This window comes from Papio anubis, chromosome 14 (genome assembly GCF_008728515.1).
Source record: "Papio anubis isolate 15944 chromosome 14, Panubis1.0, whole genome shotgun sequence".
NCBI lineage: Eukaryota > Metazoa > Chordata > Mammalia > Primates > Cercopithecidae > Papio > Papio anubis.
In genome coordinates, this window is record NC_044989.1 from 62692299 (window position 1) to 62718255 (window position 25957).

Genomic DNA, 25957 nt, shown 5'->3' on the forward strand with positions numbered 1-25957 from the left:
AGATTCCTGTAGGTCCTTTGAGTCATGTCGGCCTTGAGCATTGTCTGGCAGGGCTGTCCGGGGAATTACCTGACTTTCTAGGGGTGTCAACCTTTGTCTAGCTTGCTATTTACTACTTATTAGGTTATTTTACAACTTTATGACAAAGGCATAGGAAACTGATAGGGTGTAGGCTTGTTTTATAGTGACACAAATAAAAGTATTTTAGTCAAAAGGCCAGGGAGGACACTCATTCTATTTTATGGAATGAAGTATTGCTCCATAAAAAATTGTAAAAAAAAGGAAAAGGGAAAAAAAAAGGCTAAGTCCAGGCACAGTGGCTCACACCTGTAATCCTAGCACTTTGGGAGGCCACGGTGGGTGGATCACCTGAGGTCAGGAGTTCAAGACCAGCCTGACCAACATGGCGAACCCCCCCCATCTCTACTAAAAGTACAAAAATTAGCCGGGCATGGTGGTGGGCATCTGTAATCTCAGCTACTCAGGAGACTGAGGTGGGAGAATCATTTGAACCTGGGAGGCAGTGGTTGCAGTGAGCGGAGATCACGCCATTGCACTCCAGCCTGGGTAACAGAGCAAGACTCCATCTCAAAAAAAAAAAAAAAAGAGAGAGAGAAGGAAAGGCTAAGATTTTATACAAAGTTATTTAGCAATATTACTTTAGTATTCTTTACTTCAGTGATTATAACTATTTTGATGTCTCCTACATTTTTTTTAAACCAGCTCTACCATCCTGCTGGTTCTCTCACACATTAGTTAAATACTTTTTAGATACATGTTCATTCTATATTTATGTGAAAGCCATGTTTAAAATTTTAATTTTGAAAAATTAACATCTAGCAAAATTGAGGGTTTTTTTTTTCATTTACAGTTCTATGAATTCTAACCCATATATAGTTGCATACCTGCTACCTCAATTAGGATACAAAGCAGGTCCATCATCCCCCTAAAAAACTCTCGGGTCACCCCTTAGAACCAAGTTTTTGACTTTTTGAAAATGCCTTTTTCACAGGATGCAGAGGGCTGTCAGTGACTAGGGAGTTGTGGGTACGCCCGTCTTATCAATCCCCACAGCCCTGCCTGTGGAGATGCCCTATCTGTCCCCCTCTGTCAAGCCCAGGGAAAGGCGTGGGGTCTGAGGATTTGGCTCTGTCACACCACTCACTGCCTGCCCTCCCTCCCCGCGCTTCCAAGATCTGGTTGAATTAAATACAAGAACGAAGAGAGGAAAATGCCTTCACCCGCGGTATGCTCTGGGGACATCTCCAGGTGTGGGTGGTAGGGTCAGTCACAGGACGGGTAAATAACCGAAGGGAACATGGGCACCCAAGCCAGATGTCCTCTTAGCTCCTTCCCTCAGGAGAACCTGCCTTTTCCTCACCAGGGAGCTGGTGACACCCAGGCTTCCCTGCAAGGACAGGAGGGACATCGAGGGGCCAGATAGCCAAGGGAGCAGAGGAGGAAGGGGCTCTTGGAGTCAACTTGTTGGGAATTAAGATGTGCTGCTCTCATCACCTGGGTGTTACTTCAGTTGGAGAAAAAAGAGGCTTCACCATTTGTCTTTGTGCAGTATTATCCTCAGCAAAGAGGACTGGGAACGCGGTACACGGGAGGAGGGAGCCAGGGATGCGAGTGGCCAGCCATGCCAAGGGAGAGGGAGCGAGGCACAGGGATGTCCCCACACAAAACCCCTAAATCATGTGGAATCAGATACACATATTCTCTCTCTCTTTTTTACATTCTCTCTCTCTCTCTCACTGAGCTATTTTTCACTCAGTGTTCAGAGCCTGTGATATGTGTGGATAGCAAGTAGGGCTTCAGGTCTTCATAGGTCTAAAGTCCATAACGCTGTCTCTAGTGCCCTCCCTTTAAAATGTATTTTATAGCCTTTTGTTTGTCTTTACCAACAAATGGAAAAGCAATGAAGGCAGACTTTTTTTGGGATTTGCTGCATCTAACCAGTGCCCTTGCCCTCTCCAGAGGCCTCTCTTTCCCTGCTGCAAGAGGCATGTGCAGGGCCTGGTAAGAAAAGGAGCCTTAGACACTGGCTCCAGGGGTCCCTAGCCAGCCTCGTGGGCTTCATGACAATCCTAATACTTAATGGTGTGTTCTACTCTGACTTCCAAGTTCTCTCTTCATAAGAATGTGTCTTATCTCTAGGGTAACCATGTAACTTTTAGCCTCCAAACAATGACATTCTTAAGAATGAAAGGAGGTGGGAATAATAATTACTCTGGGACAATGTGTGTAAACTGAGACTATGGCAGGCAAGCAGCAAAGTATTGTCACTCTTATCTTTCGAGTAAATTGGGAACTTTTTCCATGAAGGGCCAAGTCTATCCATCTGTGATAAGATATACTTGGCCTTTGTCCCCCAAGAGATGAGTGTCTTTTGTATGCCAATGAGAGGTCTGGTGGCTGGGGGTCCCTAGATAGCTTCAGGATGGGGGTTGCTCTCCAGAAAGACCAAGGCAGGAGTAGAGGGTTTGAACTTTCAACCCTATCCTGGACCTCCTGGGAGGAGAGAGGGGCTGGAGGTTGAGTCAGTCACCAATAGCTAATGATTTAATCAATCAGGTCTAGGTAATGGGATCTCCATTAAAAACTCTGAACAGTGAGGTTCAGAGAGCTTCTGAGTTGCTGAATACATTGAGGTCCTGCGAGGGTGGCATTCCAGAGAGAGCGTGGAAGCTCTCCACACCGCCCCCTAGTACCTTGTCCTTTGCATCTCTTCCATTTGCCTGTTTCTAACTTGTATCCATTCTGATAAACTGGTAATAGTAAGTAAAGTACTTTCCTAAGTTCTGTGAGTCCTTCTAGCAAATTATCCAACCTGAGGAGGGGGCTGTGGAAACTCTTGATTTATAGCTGATTGATCAGAAGTACTGGGGACAACTTGCGACTTTTGACTGGCATCCAAAGTGGGGGCAGTCTCATGGGACTGAACCCTAAACATGTGGTGTCTGCACTTACTCCAGGTCCAATCCAACATAGGAATTAATCCTACATATTAATCAGGATGGAATGGAATTATAGGATGCAATTCCTACGGCGAGTTGGAGACCTTCTTGGAGTCCTCTTCTGCATCTAAGAGCTTTGTTAGGAGATGCTTAGTTAACACTGACTGATGGCTGCTTCTTTAAGGTGCTCTCTTCCTAAGAAATTTAACCCAGTACAAGTTTAGAGGGAGAAACTTCTTGGTTTAGTTCAAACACCCTGTTATAGGTTGGGCTGACTTTGGTTGTTAAATATCAACTGTTGTGAATGAACACTGAGAGACAACAGGTGACTTGTGATGGAAGGAGACTCTTTGAGAGAAGCCAGCCAAGGTCAGGCTGCTGTAGGCAGCGTTTGTCTAATAAGTCACAATTGTGTGGCAGAGGCTCCTGTGACCCCAGTTGTGCTGGAGGCAAGAGCTAAGCATTGGTATGCCCAAATGGGATTTCAGGTATCCACTTTGTGTGGAAACCCACTAGGACTCCTTGAAGAAATGAAGGTAATTTTAAGGACTGACTACAGGATTCTAAGAGAGCAGGTTTACATGTCTAGGGGAAAAAAAATAAAGACAAAGGTGACTTTAACCCCTGAAGAGTATGCTTGGATGGGCAAAAAAAATCACTCCATGGTAGAAGGCTGTGGTTTGAGATTCACTGGGGGGAGTCTCTTGCACATATCCCTGGGTGGTTGATGGTGGTTGATGGTTGATGACTTCTGACCCAGCCCTGGTGGAGGAATCTAGGAGGCCCTAAGAAAATGAAAAGAGTAGGAGTGGTCCTTTTGGAGCCTTATAAACAAGGCATGAAACCTGATCAGGAGAGATCTCTCTTCCATCTCAAAGGGTTAGAAACTGGGCAGGCTGTGCTCTACCACATCCCAAGAAGCCCATACACATAATGGACACCAAAGAGAAATCTTTCCAGCAAATGGCAGCCAAGTGTTACATCCTAAAATCAGAATATCATGATGGTTTTCTGTTAGAGGAAGTCCAACATCTTAAGGAAGGGCACTCTTTGGTCTAACTGGCACGGGGCAATGGGGTAGTGTCAGCCCCAACATGGGGTAGTGGCAGCCATGGTCAGAGTGATGTCCTCACTGGGGAGTGACAGTGACTACACTGTATTGCTAGTGGCCAACACTAGCAGTGATGTATGGAGTTGGCAACATCACTGCTGGCCTTGATGATGGCCAGGCTGGTGCTCATGCAAAACCTGCTGCTGGTCCCACTGAAGCACAGTGGAAAATAGCCCAGAGAGAAGTCCAGGAAGGCTTTGTCAGTAGAGGCAGTGTTGATGCGATACTCGGGCCCTGCCAGGAGGAGGAGGAGGGGACCATGGGGAAGGGACCTGGGGTAAAAAATATTTCTATTCACACTGCAGTTGTGACTCAGTCCCTTAGGATGCTGTGACTGGGAAACACACATTACATTGTGTATACACACACATTACACTGTAACCTTCACTTCCTGGGTTCAAGTGATTCTCTTGCCTCAGCCTCCTGAGTAGCTGGGGTTACAGGTGTACGCCACAACACCCGGCTGAATTTTTTTGTATTATTTTTAGTAGAGATGGGGTTTTGCCTTGTTGGCCAGGCTGGTCTCGAACTCCTGACCTCAAATGATCCCCCTGCCTCTGCCTCCCCAAGTGCTGGGATTACAGAGGTAAGCCACTGCGCCCGGCCCTGTATGATTTTTCGTGTGCAACTCACATCCAAAATTACTGCTTGGCTTCTTTGGTGCAGAACCACCCTTCTCCGCCAGGGCCTCTCATTGGGTCTGGATGGTAGACACTCGGGAGGATGCCTGCCTCACTCTCTGAAGTGAATTATTTTGGGTATGTCCTTCATCCTAAATAAGGTCAGACAATCCCAATATACTCTAAACATCTGTTCAAATCTATTCAACTATTTTCATGTAGTATAATAAAATTTTATTAATATCTCTTGGTTTAATTCATGAACATTTTACATGTGGTGAAATTGAGCCCAAGCTCTACCAACTCTGTCTTCGTTTTTTCTTTCAATTTTTAATTTTGGGGGTACATAGTAGGTATACATCCCTCATCATTGTGAAATTAAAATGTGTCTTTAGCCTGAGCACAGTGGCTCACACTTGTAATCCCAGCACTTTGAGAGGGTGAGGTGAGAGGATTGCTTGAGCCCAGGAGTTTGAGGCCAGCCTGGGCAATATAGAGAAACCTTGCCCCTACAAAAAAAAAAAGTTAAAAATTAAAAAACAAATATGTCGCCAGGCATGGTGGCTCACGCGTGTAATCCCAGCACTTTGAGAGGCCGAGGTGGGCAGATCACGAGGTCAGGAGATCAAGACTACGGTGAAACCCCGTCTCTACTAAAAATACAAAAAATTAGCTGAGTGCGGTGGCAGGTGCCTGTAGTCCCAGCTACTCAAGAGGCTGAGGCAGGAGAAAGGAGGTGGAGCTTGCAGTGAGCCGAGATCGCGCCACTGCACACCAGCCTGGGTGACAGAGCGAGACTCTGTCTCAAAAAACAAAACAAAACAAAAAAACCAAATATGTCTCTTAGTGATTTTTCTTTTCTTAATTACATATTCACTGTAACAAAAAAGTTTGAAGATAGAGGTAGGCAAAAAGAAGAAAATAAAAAACACCCCAGTCCCATTCTCAGAGTTAGCTATCACTTACCACTTGATGTATTTCCTTCCAATCTTTTTCTGTGTATGTACATGTGAATGTTTGTGTGTAAAAAAAACCACACACACCTATAAAACATAAATAAGATGTCCAGCTACCTCAATGACTGCATTATTCATTTCTAATACATATACTTTGTCATGTAGTTGCCTATGTTTATTTAATAACCATCTGTTCTTATTTGTGATGTATATTCTTTCATTTAGTTCCCTGAAGTTTTATGTATACATTTTAAAACCCCCTTCAAGATTGTCTATTATCTCTAGTTCCTTGAGTATAAATTTTCTTGTTTGGGGGGGTCTGAAAACTGCCTTTAGTGTTGTTGATCTTCCTTATAGAGTGTGTAATTCTTGTCTATGAGCTTGTCTTTCATGGGAGCCATCTTTCTTGGGACTTCTCCACTGTGTGGTCTGGGTTGTTGAGGAAGGATTTCAGTGAGGAGGTTTCTGTTGTCCTGTGGAATAGAGCACTGACTTCAAACCAAGTCTATGGCTAGTGGACCAGGACTGTTGACTGTTTCCACTGATAGCTGGGCAGATGGCTTGTGTTCAGCTACAACCTTGGGCAGCCCACTTCCTGGAGGGGCAGCATGGTCCTGCCTCCTAGACTCATGGCTTCCTGCTGTATGTGGGGCTCGTGACTTATTGAAATCACAACCACAGCTCATCCAGTCTGAGTCCCCTGTGGGCTTTAGCTCCCATTTACAGGCATGCTTTATTTTATTATACTTTGCTTTATTACACTTTGCAGATATTGCATTTTTTACAAATTGAAGGTTTGTGGCAACCCTGCGTGGAGCAAGTCTGTCGATGCCATTTTTCCAACAGCACATGCTTATTTTATTAGCATTTTTTTAGCAATATTATCTTTTAATTAGGGTGTGTACATTGTTTAGACATATGCTATTGCACACTTAATAAACCACAATATAGGGTAAACATACTTTTATATACACTGGGAAACCAAAAAATTTGTGTGACTTGCTTTATCTTAATATTTACTTCGTGGTGGTCTGGAACTAAACTGGCACTACGTCTGAGGGATGCCTGTATGACTTTGTTCCTACTCTGTCCCTGGAGATTTCCCTTTCTTGCTTGGAGCTTGGACATATCAATCTAAAATATATTTTTATATTTTATTAAGTTTTTCTATGCATTTGCAGTAGGAGATGACAGCAGTACGGGGAGTTCACCCTGTGCTCAACATGTTGACCTGAAATTCAATACCAATTATCCTTATGTTGATTTGTGTTTGTCCTCCAAACATCCAACATCTTCTTAACTACTTTAATTGCTTTGTCATTTTCTTCCATGTTCACTAGAATTATCTCAAGATTTTTCTGAGCTGGGAAAATTTCAAGCTTCCTTGATGTTTCAAACTTATCTAATAGCTCTACAAAGCTCTTGTTTTCATCCTGAAGTTTTTTCCTTAGCTCTGAATTTCCTTTGCATTTCACTTGGTGGACTTACCAAGTCACCTTTGGGTTCTTGTTTTACTAAATTTCAAATGCATATTAAATATTTTAAAATGAATTATATACCAAGTTAATACAAATTATTAATTGTTAAATTAATATAATTAGCAATTAAATTAATACGATTGATTAATTATTAAATATTCTTATTGGCTCTACAATGTGAAGCATTCTCAGGAGTTTTCTTCTGTACTTGGGAGAGTGATTTCTTCCAATCTAGATATCTGGATATGTTTATCTTTTTCATGTTGTGTTTATTGCTTTTTTTGTTTGTTTGTTTTTGAGACAGAGTCTCACTCTGTCACCCAGGCTGGAGCTCAGGGGTGCAATTATGGCTCATTGCAGCCTCCACCTCCTGTGCTCAATTGATTCTCCTGCCTTAGTAGCTGGGACTACAGGCATGTGCCACTACACCCTGGTCATTTTTTCTATTTTTTGTAGAGACAGGATCTCACTATGTTGCCCAGCCTGATCTCGAACTACTGAGCTCAAGTGATCCTCCCGCATTACCCTCCCAAAGTGCTGGGATTACAGGCATGAGCCACTGTACTCAGCCTGTTTCTTGCTTACTTTCCTTATTTTCTTTCTCCTACTCTGCCTTCTCCTTCTTGGTGTTCTTCTTTTTAAAATCTAGCATGTTGGCTTAACCTCCATGCCATCTCTTTTAATTTTGCACAGGTAAGTCTGGTCAGACCGTCTAATGCTGTGAGAGTGTGAGGACGAATTCTTTTTGACACCTTTTCTAGCTACCTGTCATTCCCTCAATACTAGAGTTTGGGGGCTGGGTGGTACTTCCTTCCTGCTTCCTGAGCTCTGAGAGTCACATGGACAGGCGAAGGACAGAGCTAGGCCTGGCTCCCTCCTGACGTGGGCTAGCATCCCACACCTGGGTCCGCTCCACTCAGCAGGCACATGTCCCCTCCTGGGACTTCAGCTCATCCCCTTGGACAGCACAGAGTCCTGACCAGCAGCAAGTCCAGCCACTCCTCCAGTCACTGCTGGCTTCTGTGATGGTGCTCAGGGGCTCCTTCTCTCTGGGGTTTCTCCTGGACTCCCCAGGCTGCCAATTTAGCCTCTTGGCCCTCTTTGTGCCAAGCTGAGAGGTGCTGGTGACCCTTATTGGGATCCTGTTCTCTTACCTTCCCTCATTTGGCTTCAGCTGGGTGTGTGGGAGAGAGACAGCTAACATTCCATTCTGAGACCCTCTATTTCTTCCCTCTTGACACCTTCTCAGTCTTGTGTCATAAGGTTGTACTATTTTCCATGTGTGGTTGCCTCTGGTTAGCTTTGGACTTTTTTTGTTTTTGTTTTGTTTTGTTTTTGAGATGGAGTTTCACTCTTGTCACCCAGGCTGGAGTGCAATGGCAAGCTCTCGGCTCACTGCAGCCTCTGCCTCCCAGGTTCAAGCAATTCTCCTGCCTCAGCCTCCCAAGTAGCTGGGACTACAGGTGCCCGTCACCACGCCTGGCTAATTTTTGTATTTTTAGTAGAGCCTATTGACCAGGCTGGCCTCAAACTCCTGACTTCAGATGATCCGCCCGCCTCAGCCTCCTAAAGTGCTGGGATTACAGGGATGAGCCACCGCACCCGGCCAGCTTTTGACTTTTTTCAAAAAAATTATTCTTTGATCACCTTGTGATGTGCCAGGTAGAAGGAGGTGTGTTTCTGGCCTCACTTGTGCCACCTTTACCCAAAGTCCAGGCACATGTGCTGTCGAGGCTCCACACAAGACCCCAGGAACTCCTGGGTCTTTGCTACCGCCAGAGGGTCGCACCTGCTTCGCAGACAGAAGACCCCCCTCTCATGGTTTCTCTCTCTCAGGCCTCCAAACCCCTGGTTTCTTCATCTTTGAAATGAGTGTTTCATATGCAATTAACCTATGTTGAAACTTTATCAACTCTAAAGTGAAATTATACATCCTTCCTACACCTAATTCTATCTAACCATAGAGTTCCCCTCCTGAATATTTCTGAAAGTTTCCCAGGGAGAGCTTTGCACAGCTCCAGAAAGTATCTCTCACTCTCACTCCACCCTTTTCTTCTTGCTGCCATGATTCTGCCTCTGTAGCTTATGGGACTGGCGACTTAGTGACTCTGCCAGGCCTTGGGAAGGAGACATTGTCCTCCCCAACCCCCTGCAGCTCATCTGACCACAGGTTCCACTGAGTGGAGGAATAAAGAAAGCAGCGTTAGAAATTTCCATCTTGCCGGGCACGGTGGCTCACGCCTGTAATCCCAGCACTTTGGGAGGCTGAGGCGGGTGAATCACGAGGTCAGGTGTTCAAGACCAGCCTGGCCAACATAGTGAAACCCCGTCTCTACTAAAAATAAAAATAATTAGCGATCATGGTGGCAGGCGCCTGTAATCCCAGCTATTTGGGAGGCTGAGGCAGGAGAATCACTTGAACCTGGGAGGTGGAGGTTACAGTGAACCGAGATTGCACCACTTCACTCCAGCCCGGGGAACAGTGTGAGACTCCGTCTCAAAAAAAAAAAAGAAATTTCCATCTGCCTCCAGAGGAGAAGTGTCTTGTACCCAAAGGCCTCCATTTGGTAGGGGCCACTTTAGCCCCCACCAACAGCAATATACAGGTCCCCTTTCTCCACAGAGAGAGGAAGAAATCTCTCCCTTTCCAGCCCACAACACTCTTCCTTGCCTGCCTTGGGACGACAGACTGTGAGGGCACCCCTTTCTGTTAGGGGCAATCTCCCTCCTCCCTCCACACCTGAAGGTGTGGTCTGACCCTTTCCCCTCTGAGAGAATAAACCACCATCTTAGTGTCCAGTCTGAGTGTTTTGTTGTCAGAGCCTCAGGCCTGTCTAGGCAGCGCTGTTCCCTCCCAGGGCACCATGGTAGCCTTTCCTCCAGCCTGAGGTGAGGAGAGGATCGTTTTCCGACCTCTGGTAACCCCATCTCCCAGGAACAGATGTTGGACAACAAAGCACTCATGTCACCCAGGAGCCAAAGGGCAACCTCAACCAAGATTTTAAAAAATGGACACCTTAGAACATGTGTTTGATTTGTTTGGGGGCAGTTCTACCCATAAACACAATTAATGTTTCCTAACAGGACTCATAATGACTTTGCTCAGAATCACCCCACCTGGGCTTCCTCCAGAACAGCGGAGGCTTCTTGCCTCACAACAGGTGGCCTGCAAGTGCTGCCCAGCGTGGTTACAATGTGAGCACACTGGCGGCTGACTCACAGGAAAGGGTTCCCGAGGCTGTGCCTGAGGTAAGGCTGGCTTCTGGAGGCCTCTTTGCAGAGGAACAAATCCCACCCCAACTCCCTGATTGGATAATAAGACTCAGAAACTCCAGTTCTCCCCTTCCTATGTGGCTTTGCAGGTTCTGTGTCTGACTGGACTGCCACTTTTCTCACGTACCTGTGGTCTGTGCTACAGAACATCCTAGCCACACAGGAAAGGCGGGAGCAGTGGGTGGCTTGAGGCCAACTGAGCTTTCAATCCAGTTCCTCTCCCCTGCCACCTGCCTTACCTGGTGCTACCTCTGCAAACACCACCTGCTGGGACAGCGTGGGTGGGAGGGGCTGGTGAGGAGGATTATTTCCCGTTACTGCCTTGGGGATGCTGCTGAGGGCATTGCTCACTCCTTTGATCTGGGCAGAGAAGGAAGCCACCTGTCCTAGCCAAGGTTTTAGTGCAGTGACCAGATGAGAGGCTTCAGGTCACCTCGGGGCCCTGAGTCTGGAATCCAGAGCCACAGAGAATGAGGCTCTGTGTGGAATCATTGGTAGAGACAGGATTGGAAACCTCTTGCAGCCAGAAAAATCACCATCGCAGAGGGAGACTAGAAACCATCTCTGGGCCTGAACCTATCCTTGCTCCCGCCTTTCTTGTGCGGTTAGGTGGTTCTGTGACACTGACCTTAGGCAGGTGAGAAAAGTGGCGGTGCAGTCAGACAATTCACAGAGGCCAGACGGGATGGGGAGAACTGGAGTTTCTGAGTCTTATTATCCAACTAGCCAGGCAGTGGGGGTGGGCTTCGCTCTTCTCTGCAGAGAGGCCTCCAGAAGCAACCTTATCTCAGGCACAGCTTATGAAGCTCTTTCCTGTGAGCCAGCCACCAGTGTGCTCAAATCTTAACAAACATCATGACCTTTACTTAATAAAGGCCTGGGGGAAAGCCAGGGCAAGCGTTCCCACTTTAAAGTGCTTCATAAACGACGTGGCATCTGCAGTCACAAGGATGACATGATTAGCCCGCCGTCACCTGAGTCAGTTTTTCCAGATGTGGTGAGGGGCAAGGCAGCCAACTGGTGTAATGGAAAAAGCTCTGGATTCGAGTCTCGGTCAGATGTTGGCTACCCACTCAAACTGCTGCCGTGGCAGCCCTGCCTACTTGCACTGCCGTTTCACATCTCTGATGTGGGAGATGAAGAGGGGAATGATCCATGCCTGGTATTTTGCAAACAGAATGCATGCATTCATAGATATGAGAGCACTGAAAAAACCCAAGCAGTTGATTCGGCAGCCAGACTGTGTAGGGGGATGTCACTAGACTTGGTGTTTGAAGACTCTGGTTGGATCCAAGCTAATTCTTTTTTTTTTTTTTTTGAGACAGAGTCTCCCTCTGTCACCCAGGCTGGAGTGCAGTGGTGTGATTTTGGCTCACTGCAACCTCTACCTCCCGGGTTCAAGCGATTCTCCTGCCTCAGCCTCCCAAGTAGCTGGGACTACAGGCGTAAGCCCCCAGACTGGCTAGTTGTTTTTTTTGTTTGTTTGTTTTGTTTTGTTTTTTGTATTTTCAGTAGAGACGGCATTCACCATGTTGGCCAGGCTGGTCTCGGACTCCTGACCTCATGTGATCCGCCCACTTCAGCCTCCCAAAATGCTGGGATTATAGGCGTGAGCCACTATGCCCAGATGGATCCATACTAATTCTTAGTCATGTAAATCTAAGCAAGTGATTTAGTGTCTCCGGATCTCAGTTTTCTCCACTGTCAAATGGAATGGGTATAACCACCCTGCACCTGGCTCTCCTGAGAGGTAGATTAAATGAGATGGGGATGCATGGGAAGTGCTGTGGGGTCGGCGTACTCAGATGTTATTTGATGCTGTCTAAGGGTAAGCCTTCTTATTTGGGCTACTAGGGCAGAGCACATCTGGGCCTCCATTCTCTTTCAAGAGAAGAGAGCATGGCCGGGCGCGGTGGCTCAAGCCTGTAATCCCAGCACTTTGAGAGGCCAAGGTGGGCGGATCACCTGAGGTCAGGAGCTCGAGACCAGCCTGGCCAACATGGTGAAACCCCGTCTCTACTAAAAATACAAAAATTAGCCGGGCGTGGTGGCAGGTGCCTGTAATCCCAGCTACTCAGGAGGCTAAGGCAGGAGAATCGCTTGAACCCAGGAGGCGGAGGTTGCTGTGAGCCAAGATCGTGCCATTGCACTCCAGCCTGGGGTACCAGAGTGAGACTCTGTCTCAAAAAAAAAAAAAAAAAAAGAGAAGAGAGCAGCTGCCAGTTGCCCTGGTAACCCGGACCAGCAGCAGGCTTCCTGCAGGGACTTTCCTGCCCCGGCACAGTTGTCAGTTTCTCTTCTCAACCTTAGCTGAGGCCGAAAGTGTGGTGGAGACACACAGGTTTCTCAAGCAGGGCCCTCTGCAGAGCACACCGTGCCCACTGGCATTACTTGCCACATCTCCTTGCTTTGTGGAAGAGAACTTGGTTACACATCTTACTGTTTTTTCTGCTTTCTTTCTGTGACTCATCATGTTTGTGAGTATTTCAGGTAAACACTTGTAGGGGGCAGCCTTCTTGGCTCAGTTTTCTGTTCTCTGTAGTCTCTGTGCCAGGCTGGTGACCCTCCTCTCTGTGTCCAGCCCCCCTCCCCTGGGAATAGGTCAGGGGTCTGAGATCGCCAGCTGCCTGGGCTGTCTTCAGCCAGGACCTGAGGGGTTTGTCTCTGTAGCAGTGGAGTTCATTCACTGCTATCCTTTGTGAGAGTGGAAGCTGCCCGTTTCTCCCCTACCCTTCCTGACAGGAAACTAGCACTGGCTGAAATTTCTCCAGGGCTGACCCGCTTCTCGGTGTCCTGGTCCCATGTTCAATATAAAAGTCCTATGAATCACCACAGTCTTCAGGAGTAACACTTTCTATTCCCAGAAAGTCAGGACCAGCCTGGAAGGACTTCGTACCTTCCTGGGATTTGCTATTTTGACCATCCCCTATCTGTTTTCCTGTAATTATCTGCTGTGAAACTTACAAAACTAAAATGCCACGAGTGCTTATCTACAGGGCAACCAAAAAAGAGAAGGCCTTGAACCTGAGTCCCTCTGTATGTGTGGGTTTCTATGGGGGTGGGTAGGCACTGCCTGACGAGGGGGCAAGAAAGCCAAGAGCTGACAGGGAACCAGGGAGGGGCCGAGGAGCCTGCCCAGTGAGGAGGCCCATGGGTGAGTCCCTGATTTGTGCCAGCCAGGAAGTTGTAGAAGGCAGGGAGCAGTTGCCATGCTGATGTGATTCTTATAGGAGTGGTCCCTAAGATTAGTTGGAAAGGCCCTTTATCAAGGATCGGAGAGCTATCCAAACTCTTGGTCCACAGGAATAATAAAAGTGTAAAAGCATGTAACATCCCTGGTAGCTGTCCTTTATTGATGTTTTCTCTGTGCCCTGCCTTATCTCAGACTCATGTTAAACCTGGGAGATGGTAGTTTTATCATCCCCATTTTACAGAAAAGGAAAACCAAAGGGCAACCATGTGGGCTAGGAATGTCGCATCCAAGTGGCTTTTATGGAAGTATGCTAGATGCCAGGCGCCCTGCTAGATGCTTTCCCAAGTACCATCTTGAATCCTCAGCAGAGCTCTGTGGGGTAGGCTCTATTATCCCTGCTTTATAGATAAGGCCCATAAGGTTCGCAGAAGGTGACGTGCCCAGGGTGTGAGTGCAAGTCTGTCTGTCAACCCCGCTGCAGCTTTCTGCAGCACAGAAACTGGTCCAGCTCTTCAACTGATTAGAAGGCTGTTTAGGAATCAGCCACGGGTCTCTGTCACATCCCAGACCATCACAGATCTCCGTGCTGCTGGAGGGTGGCCACCTGCTCTTGTCTGGCTCTCCCACCATCTAATCCCTAAGCAGGCCTGAGAGAGAGGAAGGAAAAGGGAACACGTGGCCCAATCAGGAGCTTGGACCCAGGTCACCTGTACCTACCATGTTTACTTGCACAGTCTCTTCACCCTCTGCACTTATTCTGAGGGTGCATGAGCTTGGCCATTATAAACCAAGGAGATAAACTTATTTATTAGCTGCTGTGGGTCCTACTCTGTGCCTTTCCTGCTCACAAAGTCTCTGTGAGGCAGAGAGCAATCCCCGTTCCACAGAAGCAGGAACGAGATAGAGGGGTCATGAATCCAGCCACACAGCTAGTGGTAGTCAAGCCAGGATTCAACCCAAGGCTCCCGGCCTCCACAGCTCATGGGATTTCCTTCAAATCAGAGTGAATAGTTTAGCACTATCCTCTCTTGGTCCCTCACGAGTGAGTTCTCATGTATGGTTGTTTAAAAGTGTGTGGCACTGCCCGCTTCGCTCTCTCTTGGTCCTGCTCCTGCCATATAAGACGCCTGCTCCTGCTTTGCCTTCCGCTGTCAGTAAAAGCTCCCTAAGGCCTCCCAGAAGCAGACACTGCCATGCTTCTTCCTGCAGAGCCTGTGGAACTGTGAGCCAATTAAACCTCTTTTCTCTATAAATTACCCAATCTCAGGTATTTCTTTATAGCAATGTGAGAGCGGACAAATACACTTGTTTTTGATGACCTTGACAGTTTTGAGGAGTACTACTCATGTATTTTGTAGACAACCCCTTAATTGGGATTTGTCCATTGTTTTTTCATGATAAGACTGGGGTTTTGGGTCATGGAGAGGAAGGTCACATCATGTCATTTCAACACATCATGTCAAGGGTACATACTAGCAATATGTCACTGTTGACATTGACCTTGATCATCTGGTTGAGGTAGTGTGTCAGTTTCCCCGCTGTAAAGTTACTTTTCCCCCTTCCCATACTGCATTCTTTGGAAGGAAGAGAACTATGTGCAGCCCACAGTTAAGGAGTAGAGAGTTATGCAGTCTTCCTTGAAGGCTGGGTGTTTTGTTTTGTTTTGTTTTTTAGATGCAGTCTTGCTCTGTGACCTAGGCTGGAGTACAGTGGTGTGATCTCGGCTCACTGCAATCTCTGCCTCCCAGGTTCAAGTAATTCTCCTGCCTCAGCCTCCTGAGTAGCTGGGATTACAGGCACCCGCCACCACACCTGGCTAATTTTTTGTATTTTTAGTAGAGATGGAGTTTCACCATGTTGGCCAGACTGGTCTCGAACTCCTGATCTCAAGTGATCCACCCACCTTGGCCTCCCCAAAGTGCTGGGATTAGAAGCGTGAGCCACTGCGCCCGGCCAAGGTTCATTCTTACACTTAATAAAAATATACATATCAGACAGTCTGCTTGATGATTTATATTTTTTGTACCTAAGGTCTTGTCAGATCTGAGTAGAGCATCATGTTTTTTAATAATAAGAGCTAGCTAGCTTTTATTAAGGGCTTACTCTGTCCAGTGCTGTTCTAAGCAGGTCACATACTGTATTAATTTACTTAATCCTCACAACTACCCTCTGAGGTGGCAACTATTATTATCCCCATTTTGCAGATGAGGAAACAGAGCCCCAGGGAGGTCAGATAACATGCCCATATAGCTAGAGAGTGGCAGAGCTGGGGGGAACCCTGGCGGTCTGGCTCTAGAGCCCATTTTATAGCAGTCACCTCTGCCCACCCTGGCCTGGCTAGGACTCAAGGCCAGAAACACACCATTCTCTGATCTCCTGCAGGGAAACAGAGCTGCCATTATCCCAGGAGGCAAGGCTGTCCCAAGAGCATAGACCAGTGGTAGGATTGGCTGCCAGCTTCTAGGTGTCGCCTCAAGGCTCCTTGCTGCTTCTATTATTATTCTAATAGTTCTGAGCTAGGCATGAGGTAATCTGAGCTTTTAGACCTTGGCCTTTTCGCTGAGGTTTGTTGTTAGGCTTCAGTTTTGTCATCTAAAACAGCACTGTCCTTCTAGAGTTGCTGTGAGGACAGGAGAGGAGTCTGCCAAGCACTTAGCAGGGGACTGGAGGGCAGAAAGCATTCAGTGATGGGGAGAAGAGGGAAGCTCACAGAGCCTCGGTCCACGTGGCTCAGCTCTGTGCTGGAGCTGCGATGCGGTCAAAAGACCATGAAACAAAACGTGATTTCAAAATAACTCAAGTCTTTCACGTGTGTTTCTCACACACCAGTAAGTGAACATAGCCCTTTGGAAGACTGCACTTGATTCTCACGGTGGCCATGTGAGAGTCACAGTTCTTCTTGCACATCCCCCTCCGTCTTCTCCCACACATAGCTCTCACTTGCTGCAGGGGCTCCCGGTCTGGCTCTCAGTTTCCATTTCCTCTGATTTTTATCTCACAGATGGCTGGCAGGGTGGGGATCCTTCCTTGGAGGGTGGGCTCCAGGAGGAACTGAGGAGAGGGTAACCAGGACCCTCATTAGGGACCACGGGGGTGGGAAAGGTTGGGAATTCGCCAGTCATTTTTATCCCATCACGTGAATCATTCTTTCTGGCAGAGGAGAAGGTGCCGGTGTTAGTACCACCAACTGTGGCTTAAAATCACAGAAATCTATTCTCTTACAATTCTGGAGGTTAGAAGTCAGAAATCAAGGTGGTGGCAGGGCCACACTCTCTCTAGAGCCTCCAGGAGAGGGTCCTTCTGAAAAAAGAAAAACTTCAGCTGAATTACATTTAAAGGAGTTTAACTGAGTTTGATTAAATGAACAATTTGTGAATCAGGCAGCCCCCAAATCACAGCAGATTCACGGAGACCCCAGTGCAGCCACATGGTGGAAGAAGATTTATAGACAAAGGGAAATGATGTACAGAAATTGGAAATGAGGCACAGAATGGCCGGATTGGTTATAGCTCAGTGTTTGTCTTATTTGAATGTAGTTTGAACACTAAGCAAAGTATGAATGGTTGAAGTATAGCCTGTGGGATTGGCCAAGACTTAGTTATTGTTACAGGTGCATACTCCTAAGTTAGGTTTTCAATTTTGTCTGACTATTAAGCTAGGTTACAGTTCATCCACAAGGACTCAAATATAGAAGTATAGAGTCCTTCTCAGGACATAGTTTGCTTTAACACTTCCTTGCCTCTTCTCAGCTTCTTATCATTTCTGGCATTCCTTGGTGTTTCTTGCCTTGTAGACCCATCATATTCATCTCTACCTCCATCTTTTTTTTTTTTTTTTTTTTTTTTTTTTTTGAGACAGAGTCTCGCTCTGTCGCCCAGGCTGGAGCGCAGTGACCGGATCTCGGCTCACTGCAAGCTCCGCCTCCCGGGTTCACGCCATTCTCCTGCCTCGGCCTCCGGAGTAGCTGGGACTACAGGCGCCCGCCACCTCACAGGGCTAGTTTTTTTGTATTTTTTTTAGTAGAGACGGGGTTTCACCGTGTTAGCCAGGATGGTCTCGATCTCCTGACCTCGTGATCCGCCCGTCTTGGCCTCCCAAAGTGCTGGGATTACAGGCTTGAGCCACCACGCCTGGCGTCTACCTCCATCTTTATGAGGTCTTTTCCCTGTGTATTTGTGTCCAAACTTTCCTCTTCTTATAGGGACATCAGTCATTGGATTAGGGACCACTGTAGTTGAGTATGACTTTATCCTAACTTGATTACATCTGCAAAGACTCCATTCCCAAATAAGGCCACATTCACAGGTTTGGGGGCCAGGATATACTCTTTTGGGGAACATAATTCAACCCAGGCTGTAACAGTGTCATATTATTCAGATAGATTCTGAGCTAGCCCATTCCCCGTCTAACATCTCCAAACCTGGTTCCCTTAAACCGTTGAGCTTGTCTGCAACTCTTATCCAAATGAAGCTGTGAGGAGAGCTGCCCTGCTGACCAATGGCAGGGCCTCCCTTCTGGCTCCAGGCTCTGCACTGAAGTGCAGTGGCCCAACCAGATACTTGCCCAATGCCGTGGGGGAAGCCAAGGAGGGCATAGCCAGTAGGAAATATATTCTCCCGAAGTGATCACTTTTCAGTTTTTAAAAAAAAAGGTAATTAAGGGCCGGGCGCGGTAGCTCACGCCTGTAATCCCAGCACTTTGGGAGGCCGAGGCAGGCGGATCACAAGGTCAGAAGATTGAGACCATCCTGGCGAACACGGCGAAACCCCGTCTCTATTTTAAAAAATATGAAAAAATTAGCCGGGCACGGTCGCAGGCGCCAGTAGTCCCAGCTATTCGGGAGGCTGAGGCAGGAGAATGGCGTGAACCCGGGAGGCGGAAGTTGCAGTGAGCCGAGATTGCATCACTGCACTCCAGCCTGGGCAACAGAGCAAGACTCTGTCTCAAAAAAAAAAAAAAAAAAAAAAAAGGCAGTTGATATGTTTTAACGGTATATGTCAACTTAATGTTTTATTAAGATTATGAGGGAAATTTTTTCTTCTATGAAGAATCAATGTGAAGTTATTGTTAAAATATCAATCGCTATGTCATATTAGGAGATAAAAGAGGAACTATTCAACAACTGAAGCTAGGAAAACATCCATATGGAGAAGAATGAAACTGGGCAATGTCAAAGCATGTCTTCCTTGTTTATCTTGGTAGAAAAGATAGAGGACTGTCTTTCTTGGAATAAAGAAGGGAAGAGGCCAGGCATGGTGGCTCACACCTGTAATTCTAACATTCTTGGAGGCCAAGGCAGAAGGATCACTTGAGGCCAGGAGTCTGAGACAAGTCTGGGCAACAAAGCAGACCCCCTCTCTCCAAAAAAAAATGTTTTAAATTGGCTGGGCATGGTGGCATGTGCCTGTAGTCCCAGCTACTCAGGAGACAGGAGGATTGCTTGAGCCCAGGAGTTCCAGGCTGCAGTGAGCTATGATTGAGCCACTGCACTGAAGCCTGAGTAAGAGAACAAGACCTGTCACTAAAAAAAATTTAAAAAGAAAGGAAGAATTCTTAAATTAGGTACAAAAAAGTACCAACCAAAAAGAGAACAGATGTATACATTATATTATTATTATTGACTATATTAACTATATTATAAAATTGAATATTCACATTCTCTATGACTCAGTGTGTGCATCAGGATGTATCTATTGGAATACCCTTAGGAGCTCTGTAGATATCAGCAAAAACAAACAAAAACAAACCAGAAACATCCCAGATGTCTACTGACAGGTAAATGAATAAACAAATTGATATATTCACACTGTAGAATATTACACAATTAAAGCCATGAACTACAACTACATGCAACACTGTTCTTACAATGTAATTATATATAAACTACCTACAACATAATACCTTTCTATCAAGTGTTCTTCATTTATTTATTTTTGAGGCAGGGTCTCACTCTGTCACCCAGGCTGGAGTGAAGTGGTACAACCTTGGCTCACTGCAACCTCCACCTCCCTGGCTCAAGTGATCCTCCTGCCTCAGCCTTCTGAGTAGCTGGGACAGCAGGCACATGCCACCATGCCTGGCTAATTTTTGTATTTTTTTTGTAGAGATGGGGTCTCGCCATGTTGCCCAGGCTGTTCTCTAACTCCTGGGCTCAAGCAATCTTCCCACCTTGGCGCCCAAAAGTGCTGGAATTATAGGTGTGAGCCTCTGTGGCTGGCCTTCTATCAAGTTTGAAAACAACTAAAACTAAACATTTATTAAGCATTACATTAATCAAATATAATTTAACATTAATTCAAGATTAATTAAGGATAACACTTATTTAACTACTTTTTAAAGGAAGAAAATTATTAGGACAAAATGGAAGTAAAGGGGTAAAGGGAAGCACACAGGCAAATGTAAGTTATTGTTGATATTTTAGGCCAGGTGCAGTGGCTCATGCCTGCAATCCCAGCATTTGGGAGGCCAAGGTTGGTAGATTACTTGAGCCCAGGATTTTGAGACCAGCCCAGGCAACATAGAGGAGAACCCTCCTTTGCAGAAAAGGATTAGTGTCCAGCTAGCAGAGAAACACTTGGCCAGGTACTTAACAGGTACTTAACAGGTTCTCCCTGATGTTAGTGGAAGCTCTCCCCAACACACATGCCCACTCAGCCAGAGGAGAAGGCAGCAGGAAGGAGGCCCCCTGAGTATTGTGACTACAGAGATAGCCTGCCCCTGCAACCACACCCACACACTGAGGTTTCACCAGGGCGTAGGGGAGTGGTGGTTAAAAGACAAGAGAACAGGCAGATATTATTATCTCCAAGTGTTGCTCCAAAATAAGAGCTCTGACGTGAGGTCCCATTTCCATCTGTCCCCTACCCCATTCTACTCCCAGGTATAAGTTGCTTACCAAGATGAATAATGAGGGTTCTTTGCAGCTTGTAAAATACTTTTTTAAAACATCGTCACATTTGGTCCTCCTTAAAAAACCCGGTGGGGGTGGTTATCATGGTTACCTTTATTTTGCTAGAAGAAAAAACCGAGGCTTGGAGAGGCTCAGTGACTTGTCTAAGGTCATAGACTTGGAGGCAGAGCTGAGAGGAAGGTTTCTGACTCCCTCTTATGCCATGTTCCTAGAGGGCGTGCTCAAAAACATGCTGTCTCAGAAGGAAGCAGCCACTACCCAAAAGCAGAATGAGAGGAAAGGAACAAGGGCCACATCTGGTCCTCACCAGCCAGTGGAGAAACGGTGGTATTGGAAGGAGATGTTTAGAGAGTGGCCCTCCTGTTACCTGATCCAAAGGCCAGGACTGAAGGAGCTATGTCCTAGAGCAGCAGAGCTCTGTTAATTTGTTGTCTGTGCCTTCTGTACAATATCCCTTGATGCCCCTAGATATGCTGCTTTCTCCAGTGAGTCTAGGGAAGGAACTCCGAGGGATCATTTCACTGTCATTAAACAAACAAACAAACAAACGTTTAAAAGGGATACTTCAAAGTTTGATGCTCTAGTTGTTTTTAATCAAGTAGAGATTGCTCATTGTAAAAGTAATTTGGGATAATAAAGTCAAATAAAAAGTAGGAAAAAGAGTCACACCACCCAGGGATAATCACTTGTCCATCACCACCTTATCCCTGGCAGGGAATCTGCAGACAACATAGCACTGTTACCTCCCTTTGAGGCCTCAAATAAGTTCTAACAGAAAGAGGCTGTTTTTGCTTAGGATGTAGGAAGCTGCAGAATAAAGAACAGAACTCCCATCCAAACAGTGAGAAAAAGATATGTAATCTACAAATCATACCTTTTCTTGAACCCGTCAGAGAGCTGAGGTCACAAGGCAATGAAATGAACTGAATTCCAAAGAGTAACTATCCAGCCTGAGAAGAAATAGGGAACAGGGGCTATTTTACCTTTGCTCAGGATTGGCTACATCATTTACAGATTTACAGGACCCAGTGAAAAATATGGGGAGCTTCTGAGCACGGGGCACTGTGTGACTGCACAGCTCGGATACCATGAGTTGGGTCCTGTCTTTGGCAGAGAACAGAAGGAAGTGGCCACCATCAATGTTGGTAAAAAGGAAGGAACTCAAATGTTTTGGATTCCCGAAGGCTGAGTATAGACTAACATATCAATTTATTTATTTATTTATTTATTTATTTATTTATTTATTTATTTGACGGAGTCTTGCTCTGTCACCCAGGCTGGAGTGCAGTGGTGCAATCTTGGCTCACTGCAACCTCCTCCTCCCAGGTTCAAGTGATTCTCATGCCTCAGCCTCCCAAGTAGCTGGGATTACAAGTGTGTACCACCATGCCCGACTAATTTTTTTTTTTAGATGGAGTCTCACTCTGTCACCCAGGCTAGAGTGCAGTGGCACAATCTCATCTTACTGCAACCTCTGCCTCCCCAGTTCAAGCGATTCTCCTGCCTCAGCCTCCCAAGTAACTGGCATTACAGGCCTGTGCCACCATGCCTGGCTGATTTTTGTATTTTTAGTAGAGACGGGGTTTCGCTCTGTTGGCCAGGCTGTTCTCAAACTCCTGACCTCAAGTGATCTGCCTGCGTCAGCCTCCCAAGATGCTGGGATTACAGGTGTGAGCCACTGTACCCGGAGTGTATCAGTCTAGAATGACTGGGAGCCCCAGACAGAAGGGGAGTTTGTCACTACAAGCCCTTTTCCATGGGCCTCCACTAGCTGCTCACAAGAAAGAATGGGGATAGGGCAAGAGCCCCATGCTTGATGGTGCAGGCATTCAAGATGATGCAGGCAGCCCTACACCAGGGTGTAGCCAAGAAGTGGATGGGGACTCACTTCCAAAGACTCCACTTTCATCAAATAAAAGCATCAAACTAGAAGAATGGCAGCAAACACTTTCCACCCCAGAGCCACAGGTGTAGAAGCAGAGTCTGGCTGCCTTTGGGAAACAGTAGGAAACTCTCATTCTACATTGGCGAGGGCAAAGATCCACTGCTTCTGGGATAAGAGTCAAAGCAAAAGCCAACTTCCCCTGGGAAAACAGGGGTAGGAAAACCTTCTGGACCTAGGACTCTGCACCAATATACAGTGGAGACGTGTGCTATGTTGCTCAGGCTGGTCTTGAACTCCTGGCCTCAAGCAATCCTCACACCTCAGCCTCCCAAAGTGCTGGAATTATAGGCATGAACCACGATGCCTGGCCGGAGGGGCTCTTTTACACCCAAGACCCAGCACAGATTCCAGGAGGATAATGATACAGTCTACCTCCTGAGCATTTAAGAAGCCTTAACTGTAGCATCAAAACATTTTTCCTGGAACTAAAAACATGATTTTCTGATTAAAAACTCAGTAGATGTATTCAAAGAGCTCATGGGCAAAGTGGTGATAAAAGAAAAACTTCAGCCGAATTAAATTTAAAGGAGTTTAATTGGGCAAGGAACAATTTGTAAATCAGGCAGCCCCCAGAATCACAGCTGATTCACAGAGACCCCCGGGGTGCCTCGTGGTCAGAACAAATTTTTAGACAAAAAAGGTAAAGTGAAGAGGCCGGGCGCCGTGGCTCACACCTGTAATCCCAGCCCTTTGGGAGGCCGAGGTGGGTGGATCACGAGGTTAGGAGATCGAGACCATCCTGGCTAACACGGTGAAACTCCGTCTCTACTAAAGATAAAAAAAATTAGCCGGGCATGGTGGCAGGCGCCTGTAGTCCCATCCCAGCCACTAGGGAGGCTGAGGCAGGAGAATGGTGTGAACCTGGGAGGCAGAGTTTGCAGTGAGGCGAGATCATGCCACAGCACTCTAGCCTGGGTGAAAGAGCAAGGCTCCGTCTCAAAAATAAATAAATAAAATAAAATAAAATAAAAAGGGTAAAGTGACATACAGGAATCAGAAGTGAGGTACAGAAACAGCGAGATTGGTTACAACTCTGTGTTTGCCTTATTTGAAGGTAGTTTGAACATTCAGCAGTCTATGAGTGGTTGAAGTATGACCAATGGGATTCAGTAGTCTATGAGTGGATGAAGTATGACCAATGGGATTGGCCAACACTCAGTTATTGTTACAGGGACATACTATTAAGTTAGGTTTTCAATTTTGTCTGACTATTAAGCTAGGTTACAGTTCATCCACGAAGACTCAAATACAGGAGTACAGAGTCCTTCTGAGGCCATATTTAGTTTGCTTTAACAGTAGAAATATTAATTAGTAGCCTGGAAGATCAAATGGAAGAAAATCTCAAATCATAGCACAGAACTACAAAAAGGTGAGGGAATATAATCACTATATTATTATCAAAACTTACATATATTAATATAGTTAATTTATACTAACACCTATGAGTTAGCTATTATTACTCACCCATGTCAGAGCTGAGGAAACTGAGGCTCAGAGGGGTAAGGAACAATCCCAGGGTTGCACAGCTGGTGTTCAGACCCAGGTAGTCGGGCTTCTGTGACTGTGCTGTTAAGTGCTGGTTTGTTGTTGTTTTAAATGTAACTTAATTTTATTTTAAGTTTCAGGATACATGTGAAAGATGTGTAGATTTGTTACATAGGTAAACATGGGCCGTGGTGGTTTGCTGTGCTGTTGTTAATCACATATTTTTGCTTCTTAATGCCCATGCAATTTTGCCGTGATAAAAGACTTGGAGGATTGATCCAGGAGACCTAATTTAAGAAACAGAAATTCAAGGCCGGGCGCGGTGGCTCAAGCCTGTAATCCCAGCACTTTGGGAGGCCGAGACGGGTGGATCACGAGGTCAGGAGATCGAGACCATCCTGGCTAACATGGTGAAACCCCGTCTCTACTAAAAAATACAAAAAACTAGCCGGGCGTGGTGGCGGGTGCCTGTAGTCCCAGCTACTTGGGAGGCTGAGGCAGGAGAATGGCGTGAACCCAGGAGGCGGAGCTTGCAGTGAGCTGAGATCCGGCCATTGCACTCCAGCCTGGGCGGCAGAGCGAGACTCCGTCTCAAAAAAAAAAAAAAAAAAAAAAAAAGAAACAGAAATTCAAGAAGGAGAAAAGGAATTGTTAAAGGAAGTAGAGGAATTAAATAAACGATGAAGTTGAGGTGGGAGGAACACCTGAGTCGGAGGTCAAGGCTGCAGTGAGCTGTGATCATGGCACTGCACTCCAGCTTGGGCAACAGAGTGAGACTCTGTCAAAACAAAGAAAGAGAGAGAGAGACAGAGAAAGAGAAAGAGAAAATGCTGCTGTGATTAAAAAAGACTTGTGATTTAAAAGGGCTCATTGAATTCCAGCCTGGATTGAGAAAAAAGGCACACATGTAAAAATATCCTGTAAAAAGCCCTCAACTCCCAGGATAAAGAGAAATTTCTATAAGTTTCCAGGCAAAAAGAACAAATGACTTATAAAGGAGTATCAGACCTTCCTCAGGCTTTTCATCTACAACAATGGAAGCTAGAAGATTGCAGAATAAAATCTAATGACAATGAGAGTAAAAAGACCTTGGAATATTAGCCAGGTGTGATGGCGGGCACCTGTAGTCCCAGGTACTTGGGAGGCTGGGGCAGGAGGATCACTTGAACACGGCAGGCAGAGGTTGCAGTGAGATCAGTCCACTGCACTCCAGCCTGGTAACACAGCGAGACTCCGTCTCAAAAAAAAAAAAAAAAAAAAGACGACCTTGGCCTAAGGATCTGGATCTGACACCCAGGCTGACAGGCCTTACCTATCAGGGTGAGAGAATGTTTTCTGTGGATATGATATGGGTCAGAGAGTACTGCACCCACACACTCTACCTGGGGAATTTATTCAAGAAGAGCCTCCGTCCAGGCAACACGTGAATCAATCCCAAAGGTAGTATGTGCTTAAAAAATAATAAAGGCCGGGCGCAGTGGCAGTGGCTCACACTTGTAATCCTGTCACTTTGGGAGGCTGAGGTGGGTGGATTGCCTGAGTTCAGGAGTTTGAGACCAGCCTGAGCAACACAATGAACCGTCTCTACTAAAATATAAAAAAATTAGCTGGGTGTTTCAGTGTGCGCCTCTAATCCCAGCTACTTGGGAGGTTGAGGCAGGAGAATCACTCGAACCTGGGAGGTGGAGGTTGTAGTGAGCCAAGATCATGCCATTGCGCTCCAGCCTGGGTGACAGAGCAAGACTCCATCTCAAAAATAAAAATAAATAAATAAATAAATAAATCGAATCAAAGCAAAAAATCTCAGTGTAGTGAAATATGATAAAAAGAAGAAACAATAATAGTGAGACATAAGCCTAATACATATCTATTTACCTAAATTTAAATGAATACTGATAGAGCAACTAGGAAATTATTCTATAAATTTGGTTTTATGATTGTGGTGGGAGATTTCAAAACACTCCTTTTAATCAAATCTAAACAGACCAAAAAAATAGTGAAATCATAAAGAAATGAAATATTTCAT

The 25957-nt window shown here is 46.0% G+C and overlaps 1 non-coding gene across 3 annotated transcripts in view; it reads left to right on the forward strand.

Moving 5' to 3' along the window:
- Positions 1-601: 601 nt before the first annotated feature.
- Positions 602-25957, forward strand: part of LOC101015052 — a 137751-nt gene continuing 112395 nt past the window's right edge. For all 3 annotated transcript variants that reach the window (XR_004178277.1, XR_004178278.1, XR_004178279.1), the window contains exon 1: positions 602-1246. This is a non-coding gene — a transcript (uncharacterized LOC101015052). The remainder of the gene's footprint in view (positions 1247-25957) is intronic.